Below are 11,299 nucleotides of genomic sequence, written 5' to 3'. Positions count from 1 at the left end.
AATGACTGAACAATTTGTTTCTCCCACAGTTTAAAGGCTCTGCTTTTTGAGGTGCCAAGCAGAAAAGTGACAGAAAATTGCAGGTCTTCCATGAAATCTCCTTTGCCCCATACTATTTTGGCTTTTTTATTGAGCGTTTTTAATACCATGGCAAGCAGCACAACAATGACACTAACAGTTGAACAGACTAGGAAACAGGAACAGGAGTACCATAGCTCTTATCTGATGTTTATCTCCTGTTACCACATTCCCTGAGTCTTTCAGTTCATTGATTGAAATTGATAACGCAGTACTGCACAGTGGACATTTCAGAAGAAAACCACAGGCACACAAACATGGGGCTCAAAGCAACTCTAAGAAGTGACACAGTCCATTCCCTGCCCCAGTTCAAGTCATCTACAGAAGCCTTGACAGATTGTATCTAAATAATTCCTTAAGTCCCCAAATGGAGATTTTCCAGTCCAACTAAGCATTTTATTGTTGAGTTTAAATATACACATTAAATATAAGTCCTATCAATGCGCAAACTGGACCACCATGGCCATTGTTTCTATTCAGTACCACAAAATGCTCCTTCTCTTAGCTCTTTCTCTTTTTATGTACCTGAAGACTGCCACAAGTTCCATCAAAGTCTTCTCTGTTAATTAACCAAGTTTGCTCAATTTTTCCACTGAAATCACATTTTTACATGTCCTGTTTCTCTCTGCAGGCTCTTTCCTCGAGCTCCATGAAAGCCTATGGGTCCACAGTGACAACCTGCAACACACTGTCAACAAATATTTGTCACATCACAAAAATGCATAAAAAAACCACTGTGGAAATAATATCTGGTTCAGCTATTCTTGCCCATAAGGGACAGATACAAAACCCTGCATAGAGGAGTATGTGAAGCACTTCATCAACATTAATTTTTAACTTACTTTTATTAATTCACTTTGATGGAAATATTTAATTAGCTCCTAAGAAGTAAAGGAGAGTTGGGATCCTAGAAGCATGTTTTTGGATGACTTTCCATTTCAGGGAGTTCACATTCTGCCTGCTCCAGCTGTTGGCACTGCCAGGTATTTGTCAGGGATTCCAGGCTGTTCTCAATACTGTACAGGACTCTCGGTGGGTACAAAGGGCTGGAAACAACTCACACATAAACAGAGTCCAAAAAAATTCTTTCATATTTTCAGAACTCTGCAGTACCTGTGGTGACAGTGTCATGTTATTCTGTTGAAGCAATACACTTCTGTAAGAAACAAAAAATGTTGTTTAGCTGTCACTCGAGATCCTAATTGAACATTTGGAATCCAAGACATTTGGAATTATTTTGCTGGTTGAGTTATGAAGGTACACTTAGCTGTGGATAAGTTACCCTTTATCTTTGGCTGAAAGTTTTGTATAACAAATTATGCCCAAGCTAATATATTTTCCTAAAATACATCTACTTTTTCAACAACTGTCTTTAAGGCTGTCACTTTTCCTAATAAGTGATTGTCTGACCTTCTTCTAGAGTTTTTCTTTTGTTATAAGCAGTTTTTATGGTCATTTTTATGATTATAATGTATTCTTATCATAACATTCAGGCACTTGTCATTGTCATAGCATTGTCATTTTGTAGCATAAGTACCCAATATTGAAATTAAGTGGAGGCTGACAAAACACACATTTTAAAAAAATCTCTCTATAGCCTGTGCAAAGCACCACAGTGGTTTCTCACATTCTGCCCTTGGGGAGGGATGGAAGTTTTGCAGGATATCTCAGTTTGTGAGTCACAGCCCCTCTGAGATTTGCATTGATGATCTTTGTAAGAGATCACTAACCCTGTCTTGGTCTTTTCTTTTAGTGTCACTTGCTCTTCAGCCACCAGCCAGATCTGAAGCAAAGCAGGGTAAGGTGATCTTACCAAAAAAAAACCCCTATTTTTTAAAACCTGATACTGCTTCTTTGTCCATCACCTGGGAGAAACAAGCAGCCAAATGCTCACATCTGCACGGGCCAGGTGCTGTCACTCCTTACAGCTTTAATCCGTTTTGCCTTCTTAACTCCCCAGAGAAGACCAAAATGAATGGCATTGACCCCAGGCATGCAAATGTCAAAATCTCATTAACTTCATTGTTTCAGCACTTGGGGATCTTCATTAATTACCCTTTTGTGCCTCTGGTGTCATCAAGAAGTGTCCCGTGGGTTGCTCAGAGCTTCAGGAGCTGACAGATCATCAAAGATATCCTTATAAAGCTAATACCATAGAATAATTGTGGCTCCCATACCACAACATTTTCAATTTTAGTGAAAACAGTTCCTGTGGCAGTTGATTTAGGTTCATAGTTTTATATTCATGATTCTTTATTAGTACCTGATTTTTCAAATACTCCTCTCAGCACCTTGGAAAGTCAGTTCCTGTTTCCTTCACTAGGACATCATCTGCCCTTATTCTGATCAAACCCATGAATATTATTTCTGAGGCTTATGTCTAGCTACAAGTCAAAGGAATCAAACAACAAGATGTTTCTAATGTGAATAAATAGAACAGTGCAAAGTTAATATGTAGTCCAAAACAAAAACAGCTATTGGCTGAACTAATTAAGGATGCTGGAAATATGAAAATACCTTTGCTCACTTCACAGCAAGCTATTTGGTTCTGCTCAGCAGCTCCATAACAGCTGTACCATTATCTCATGAAACCAACAGCTTGGCCTTTCATACCATCACATGTAACACGCTCACTCTTCACTTGATGATGTGAAGCAGTTCCTAGGCAGAAGCACAAAAAACTTAAATTTTACACTATTTGCCTGCAGGCTAAAAGAAGAGACTGTTAAATTATACCATTTGAAAAAAATTCTGGTTTTGTTCTTTTTCAGGGACATCGATCTCATTTTGACATTTTAAGTTCAATGTGTGTGAGATACCACATGGAGTTGGCTGACTCAGTATTTTGGAGCTGCTTTGAAAAAATGGTAGGAGAATAGTACTTAAGAAGCAGAATTAGCATCAGAATTTTTAGGACTATTACAACCTTTTAGGGCTATTACAATCTTTGAGAAAAATCAGATTATATAGATGTTTTTCAGGCTTTTGGGAAAAGTTGTTCTAAAATGGCATCCTTATTTGTGCAAGGTAAGACAATTTTGAGATCTAGTTCTAAATCTTGTTACTTACAGTTTAAAAAAAAACAATAAACCTTAAAAAAAAAGACATTTTTGATTATTAAGCACTGGAAACAATGAACAAGTTAACTTTAATCCCTTTTTAAACATGGTGATCAGTGACAGAAACCATATCAGAACAGCATGAAGCTGAGTCAGGGGTGATTGTGGTTCAAGATAAGCCAGGAATAAAGGCTTTTCCATAGTATTGAAAGCTGTGGTATGAATTTCCTAGGATTTTATTAAATACCGGGACGTAATGATAAAAAGAAGAGAAAAGTGAAAAGATAAAAAACATAAATAATAACTAGTACATGAATGAAAATGGAATTATTCTTTTCAGGAAAATTCAAACACCAAGTTGAACTGGTCTGAAGTACCTCTGTAGATAGAAGAGAGGTGGAGAGGAAGAACAGGTAACAGATAAATGAAAAACAGGTAAAGAAAACAGAAATAGCTTCGGCCAGACACAGACACATCTATGCCCTCCTTGCCCTCCAAGAAAGAGCTAAGTCCTGGAGGGTGGTTCTCATCATACTCCCACTATGTATGAGCAAACCTCAGCACTGGAAGGGAACCTTTGGAGCTCTCACTGGGTGCTGTAACCACCTAGCAGACACCTAAAGGATTTTCACTTACAGCCCAGGAAATCAGCTGTCTGACATCCTCTGCAGCTATCTGTGTAGCCTGTGTGACTGAAGTCAAGCAGGAAGGCCAATGCCTAAACCTTGCTCAGAGAGACCTTGGTGCCACATCCTGTGCACAGAGGACAGGTATGTCCTCTGAAATACCTGTCAGAGTTATCTGTGGGCATTCACTTGCTCCCTAGCACCAAAAAGTGGAGGTGAACTCGCTGCTTTTGCATTGCACCACAGTCCAAGGACGATAGTGAGAGAAAGAGCTTTTTCTGCTGCAAAAAATTATCAGTATCTGGTACTCCAGTTTCTGCCAAAGCCTATGTTTTCAATATCTGCCCAAATCATTGAGGAACTACTTGACAAAGAAGTGCTACTACTAAAATGAATGGTGTGGAAGAGATTAACTGGTCACCAAATGGAGTGAGTGAAGCATTCACTAAATGACACAGAAGTCTGGCCCTGTCTGAGAGGTGCTGTAGATGAAACTGAAATAAGGTATTTCCACTCATCTTAAGGACATTTTACGGCACATCTTCAGCACCCTAGAGAAACCCTTCTTACAGTTAACTGTGTTCCAGCTGCAGGATGGGAGTTTGTGTGTTTATTCATGCCTAGTTACTAAGAAAAGTGGAGTCTTTAAATTAACCAAAATCCACTTGCCTAATGTCTCCAGCTGGGTAGGCAATGGAATCCATAGATTAAAGCTAATATGTCTGTATATTGGAGTATTTTATTCCAGTTCTACAGCATCATCTCATTGTGAAAGTCTTAGTGTCATTTAATGAGCACGTTTTCAAATATCTTTTCTTTGAAATATACATTTACCCATCTCCTGAAATACCAGCTACAGGATCTACTAGCTGTTCCTGAACATTCACAAATAAAGGAAGGTGAAAGAAAATCAAAACACACAGACTTAGTTAGCTTTGTACTGCCATGAGTGATATTGTGTTGTAAGCCAAAACAGCATACCACAATACTCAGAGAAATCTATGAAACAGAGCCAAAGAGATTATTTATGTTATTTCTTCACCCTAAGGATCAACTGTCTTTCCTGATTTCCCTCCAGTCTGTTCTTAAAGGCGGTCCAACAGATTCCAGCATTCTCCTGGCAATCTATTTCAGCACTTCATTGCTTTGTTAAAAGAATATGTCTCATCCTGAAGTCAATTCCTTGACTTAGTATTCTCTGTCTTTGAAAAGCAGCAGATGTAGAAATGAAATTGATCTTCTTTCTTATGTCTCCTTCTTTTTGCAGTTTTGAATTGGAAATCAGTAGGAAGAGATTAAAAAAATATATATAGTAAAAAAGGAGAAATACGTAGTAAATTCTAGTACTTTATCTGGTCAATCTTACATCTTACATGATTCTACTGTTTATTTATATCCTTTTTTAATTTTTTTGTCATTCATACACTTACTAAATTTGATACCCATACAAGCCACATCTCTGCAGTGGAGGTTGTGCCACAGTAGGATGTTATTACTTCATATATCTGAGGGGTAGTGCATTAGTTTGTATACACCATAATGTGATGCTTGCTTTACCACAACACCATGCTCATGTTCATCTTGTGAACCTTTGTGACTGATAACCTCCTCTGCAGTGCTCCTGCATTGCTCCTACTCTCCATTCTGCACCTGTATATGACTATCCTGACCCACATTTGCATTTCTCTTTGCTAAATTGCATTCTACTTATTTCTAAATCATTGCTCTTTAAGAAAAAAAAAAAAAAAAAAAAAAGAAAAAGAAAAACTCTATTCCTATCCTTCAACAAGTTTGAAATCCTTAGGAACTGTAGCTTTAGTAACTTCTATGTTTAAGGACTCTTCCTCCAAAGATAAAGCTTTGCAGTCCTTTCAGATCTTAGTCTCATATTCCAAAGAATCCTCCTTCAAAAATCTGGGAAGGCAGAAACAAACCCCAAACTGATGAAGTTGCATTTGTGTATCAGATGACATTCAAATCATATGAAGAACGAAATTAAATATGCAGGCAAGCTAGAACAGTACTTTTTAATTCAGTCCTGAGAATTAAACTAAAAGCAGATTTTATAGACAAAGGTGTATTTTCTTCCACCCACAAACTACATATAAAGTTTTTCCTGGTATTCTTCAATCAAATGATCCATCCCTTGAAGACAATCAGAAAATGGTTCTTCTCAAGCACTGAATATGCTAATGTAGTATTAGTTTGAATGCATAAAGAAAATAAACCCTCTAATTATAAAACTATGGAATGGACCTTTTTAATTCTTGTGATGATTTTTCTTATTTTATAAAAGAAATCTCATCCAATTTAAGAGTGATGTTTTTCTTTAGGTGCCAAAGGAATGTGAGCACTGAGTATAACCTCACTTTCAAAGAGGGAAGGGTGAACAGAAAAGCTGATTATGACTATTGAACAAAGCATGATCCACTTAGGGTAAAATTCTGCATAAAAACACCTTTTTTCCTTTCATGAAAATTTATTCAAAGAACAGATGGGTATGGGTTTTTAGCATTTAAAATGGTCTCTTAGGTGTTTAGAAGCAATGATACATGGAAGCTTGTCAACAAATGGCCTAGGGGGTAAAGAAGCTTGACAGTAACAGAGGATCAAATATTTTTTTAAATACTTTCAGAAACAAGCAAAACATTTTTAGACAAACAGGACACATAAAAGCGAACTCTACATTGAACTTTTTTATAATTCAAATGTGTGGCTTCCTTAACAGAGAGGAAAAGTGGTTTCTTCTTGGATTCTACTTCTGGCTTTTTCAACAGATAACTTCTATTTGTGCTATTCTTCCACAACTCCTTTTCAGATATTAGCAACACCAGTAGAAAGGAGACCTAGTGAGCTGAAATATTTGTTCCTCAGGCTGTAAGTGGGGGAGTCCTGCATTCAGTGCAGACCAAACACCTGTGCTCCTGTGTGTGAATGGAATACACTCCAGAATAAAGTCTCACAAATTGACTCCAGAAGTATCCTAGCCATGACTAGTTTAGTTAAAGCTACTCTTGATTTCTCTTTAGTATAATCTGTCTCATCCAAAGGAATACAATTTTCCTGGTCAACAACATCAGTGGGATGGGCTGTTTAAGTGGATGACTTGGATGTGTTGAGGGCAACCAGGTCTAAAAGAAGCCATAAGAGTGAAATCCTTAGATATTTCTGCTTCATATATGAGTAGTGACAAATGTGAGTTATGTGTGAAGGCAATTCCTGTTCTCTCTCCACTAAAGATAAAAACCATTTTTCTTTCAGAAAAAAGTCTCTGCACTCTTGCAGTATCATCAGGACTTCTGCTGAGCAGTGGTCTTGAGCATGTGCACATGCTGGCAGGCTGTAGTGAAGAATAAACCTCAAATCAAATCTAATCTTTCCAGCAGGGATATCTGGCAAAGTCACAAGGATCACTGAAGTTCCATTTCTTCTGGAACTTCCCAGAAAACACCCAAAAAGCTATTACCTTCAACATTAGCAGCAAATTACTGCAACATCAAAATTAATTTTGGGAACACCTAGGAATACTTTCAACAGTTTGGCTACACTTAAGATTGTCACACTGTGAGATTCATACTTGTTTAAAAAATAGTAAAAAGTAATCACAGTGGATGTGGGAAAAGCAATATTCTTGAGGCACAATGAAAGTTGTTATTCATTTGATGTATGCACCTTCTTAAAGATCCTTTTTTTTACATACTCAAGAAAAACATGTAGATGTTACCACAGAGCCATGAAAATATTTCACTATTTTAAGGGGTTAATGGAAGGCAAAACAAAGCAGCTGTAACTTTAAATCCTGATAATTTAAAAGATGTTGCTCTGTCATTATTACAACTCATAAAAAATGTATTGTTGCTATAACAACTGCCTTATCACATGTGAGACTGCCTGAAAAACTCAAGCTTTCTTTAATCAGACAGACACATGGGCCCAAACCTGAAAATATTTCACCAATACATTCATGACATTTACTCTCTTGTAAAATGAACTTTAATGCACACAAATATTTTTTAACAATCATTACTACAAGGAAAAAAAAAAACCACACACTATTACCAGAAGACTCTAGCAGATTCTGCTTCTCCTCCTAGGCACAAAATTTGTGTCAGGGAATGATTGCATTTCTTCAGATGGAATAGGGTCGATGAATGCACTCAGTGTACATTCTCTTCACTGCCATCATTTTCCTGGGGCTGCACCATGTATCTCTTGAGTAACACTGCACATTAATCCCAGATGGTGGCAGGACTTGCAAATGATCTAATGTGGCAGTCCCTGCCTGCATGCAAGGATTCATTGAAGAGAATTGCATTTTAATGGCAGTAGAACGTGCACCACCTGGCTCCATCTGATAAAAAGCCTACACAAAAGAGCAACCACATTTCCCATCCTATGGGCCTGAGAGCTTCAGCTGAGTACAGGACCTGCTGCTAAAGCTGCATAGTTCAGGCAGAAACATGGAGCTGGAAGGATGGCCATTCAGAGGGATGGGCAGCATGTCCCCACGCCCTGTGGCAAGTCATTCTACAGTGCTGCAGGGCACAGGTGTCTGGTGAGATGGGCAGCAGTGCAGTCACACTGCTCCTGGCTGCCCAAAAGTCATCTCTGCAGCAGTGGTCACCTCATTCCTGTCCCAGACCTTCACAGGAGCAGATTCCTCAGATGGTCCCACACCTGGGCTGAAGCCCTCAGCCTGAATGAGCCAGCATCAGGGGACTTACACCTCAAGTCCCATTCCCAGGGGAGCCTAATCTCTCTAATTAATGGGTATCTGGGGACATTGGCTGGGCTTAGAACAAAAATTTCAGCTTTGATGAAGCAGGGCTTAAGTTACACCCTCCAAATTTTAGTTTCCACAAACTGAAGCTTTCCAGCAAAATCTTATTTTCTTGGATTTTTGTCAGTCAGTTCTCCTGTGCCACACAAATGATGTTTCATGTGCTACATTTGATAAAAAAAAATTAATGTATCCTTTCTTTCTATATGGGTATTTTCTTCAAGTTTTGATAATTTTCAATCTTAATTCTTCTTAAGTGTTGTTCAACAAGTAAATGCATTCCTTTCTAAAATATCCCCTTGTTTAATCATGGTTTAATCTGCTTTTCTGCTTTGGATTTTATGGGTCAAAGTGCTTGGCTCAAATCCTAGAGCAAACTTGCTTTCTGTGCTTCCTTTGCTTTGTGTTTTATCTTTTTTTTTTTTTCCAGGATGTCCCAAAACCTGCTCAATGTGCTCAGTCACTGGTGCTAAGTGCCCAAATTAGCTGTATGAGGGGACATAGTGTTGTGCACTTGTCATTCTAGCATTCAGGCCTCAGCAAATATCCCTCATGAAAAAGGAACAGCCCAGAAATATGTTTCTCCTTCAACTGAAATCCAGTTGTATTCTGCTACTACCTCTTTTTTTTCCCCATACTTCCACAGACTGGGCTAAATTTACCTCTAAAACGGAGAAGGAAACAAGAAAACAGCGCAGATAATTTATATGGTCCAGAGGAATATGTGTCTAATGTCAGAGAGTGGTGGATTAGAGAAACCAGAGGTCTGACTCACTCTGGCAGTTCCTGACTTTCCTCTGTTTTTCTAGAGAAATGCACAAACACTTGGTGAACCGCCAGTCCTTGGCATACACCTGCCTCACTGATAGCTCCCACACACACAGGGGAGGTGGGGATTACTTTGGGAAAGATTTAAAGGAAAAGAGGAAGAGAAAAAAGAGGATGATGGGACAAAACCATGAGTGAATTCAACCCACAGGTTCAGGGAATGGTTAAAGGCAGAGTAAGGAAGAAAGATGCAATCCTCAGCCACCAATAAACCACTTCTCTCACAAGTCACTGCTAGAAAACACATGCTGAGTCACAGGCTCTATAAGCAGTAATTTTAGGAGAGATGATTGAACAGTGTGAATGGTCCCTTAAAACACTAATCTGCTTTGGAAATATTTTAGGTCGTTCAAGGAATACAGAAAACAATCTTCCCTGAAACCCATCTGTCTGTCCAGACAGTTTTGGATCACAAAGAATTAGCTGTTTATTTTGCTCATATTTTCATTAAAAGGTTATGTGTTAAACTTAGTACTAATGAGAAGAAAAATAATGGCACTCAGCCTTCATCCCCAAATGAGTCCCTCCTAGAAGTGTTTCATGTTAAATGTCGAGATCGTTATGCAATTATATTTCAAATTCACACACAGACGTACTGTGCTTGCATATTTAACTATGTTTTCCTATACAAGACCTGCCTTCTCTCTTTCAGACTGAATCACTGACTGAAATGTCCCTTCTGGCTACATTTAAAATCTTGATTATAATCCTTGATGGAACAGGGAAGTGAACAATCCTTGTATTTAATCATAATAAATTAAAATAATGAGCTTTCCTGGCAGATTTATTACTTTTCCTATGGATGAAATTCCACTGGCTGATCAAATGCAAGCCAAAGTCTTATATAAGGGGAGGGGGTGGGGGAAGGGGTGCATAATATTTTACTTGAAAACAGAACATTCCCTATATGTTCCTAAGAACAACTAGGTTTGTGATTTTTTCCTTCACCCTTGTATGAGAACCAGAGAGGAATAGTCAAAGGCAAAGTTCAGAGACTCAGCAATGGGGTGCAGAGGTGCAGGATAGTGCCAGGAATGGTTTTAGCCAATAGCAGTCCTATCTGACACAATGAACAATGGCTTTAGTTCTTTGCCTTTGCATTCACGTAGTACAATACTGTGACTCTTTTGGCAGCACTCTAAAATATATACTCCAAAACTGCACGTTCTTATCTAAGACTATACATAAGAAAAAAGGTAATATTTTCCACTTAAATCCAAGAAGCTGTTGAAGCAATTTTCCTTTTTCATCATGAAAAGCCTCTTAGGATGGGGTCTGGTCTTGACCCTGCAGAGATTTTTCTCTGTAATATGGAGACAAAGCCTGGATCCTAAGCTGCAAGTAGAATCAGAGAGGAGGGCTTTCCTCCTTGAGTTTCCTGGTCCCTTTCAAAAGTAGGCACAAGACGTCTCCCTCTCTTCACATTTGTCTCAGGGCTGCACTAATGTTGGCTGATAGCAAACCAGAAGAAGGCATACCCCAGCATGAGGACACACACTGTCCCAGAGAGCTGTGACCATGCATGAACTTCAATGGGTGATTGTTAGCAAAGTTCAGTGCATGAAAGGGCACAAAAATCTCCATATCCAAGTAACAGTAATTTGTCCTTGCAGTCCTTTCCCTTCTTTTTCTCATGGCAATCAGATAAAGTGTGGGAGGCCATCTCCCACAAGTGTGAAAGGCCATCTTCAAGAAAAAGACAATCATGTCTCTGCCGTCCCCAGTAGGGTGACTTAGTCACTGCTTAAGGAGAGTCACAGGTCTGAGCCAATTACTGCAGACTCTACACACAACATGCTTGCTTCTTCACTCCACTCAGACAGAAAACTATTTTTAAATGCAATCCTCTGACTTTCTTTTCAGACCTCTTGTAATAAAACAGGAAGTGCTTAATGTTTCTGCTTCTGAAACTTTGGTCATTCATACAC

At 38.6% G+C, this 11,299-nt stretch overlaps 1 long non-coding RNA gene across 1 annotated transcript; it reads right to left on the bottom strand.

Moving 5' to 3' along the window:
* Window positions 1-403: 403 nt before the first annotated feature.
* LOC127059220 (uncharacterized) lies at window positions 404-2,726 on the bottom strand. The gene is made up of 3 exons (XR_007776835.1): window positions 2,596-2,726; window positions 921-1,234; window positions 404-766 (listed from the first exon to the last, which is right to left on the bottom strand). It is a non-coding gene; the product is annotated as an uncharacterized LOC127059220 (long non-coding RNA).
* Between the last annotated feature and the right edge of the window lie 8,573 nt (window positions 2,727-11,299).

This window comes from Serinus canaria, chromosome 2 (assembly GCF_022539315.1).
Source record: "Serinus canaria isolate serCan28SL12 chromosome 2, serCan2020, whole genome shotgun sequence".
NCBI classification, from domain to species: domain Eukaryota; kingdom Metazoa; phylum Chordata; class Aves; order Passeriformes; family Fringillidae; genus Serinus; species Serinus canaria.
Note: the sequence above shows the minus strand (reverse complement) of the source record. Positions and strands in the feature narration are given on the sequence as shown.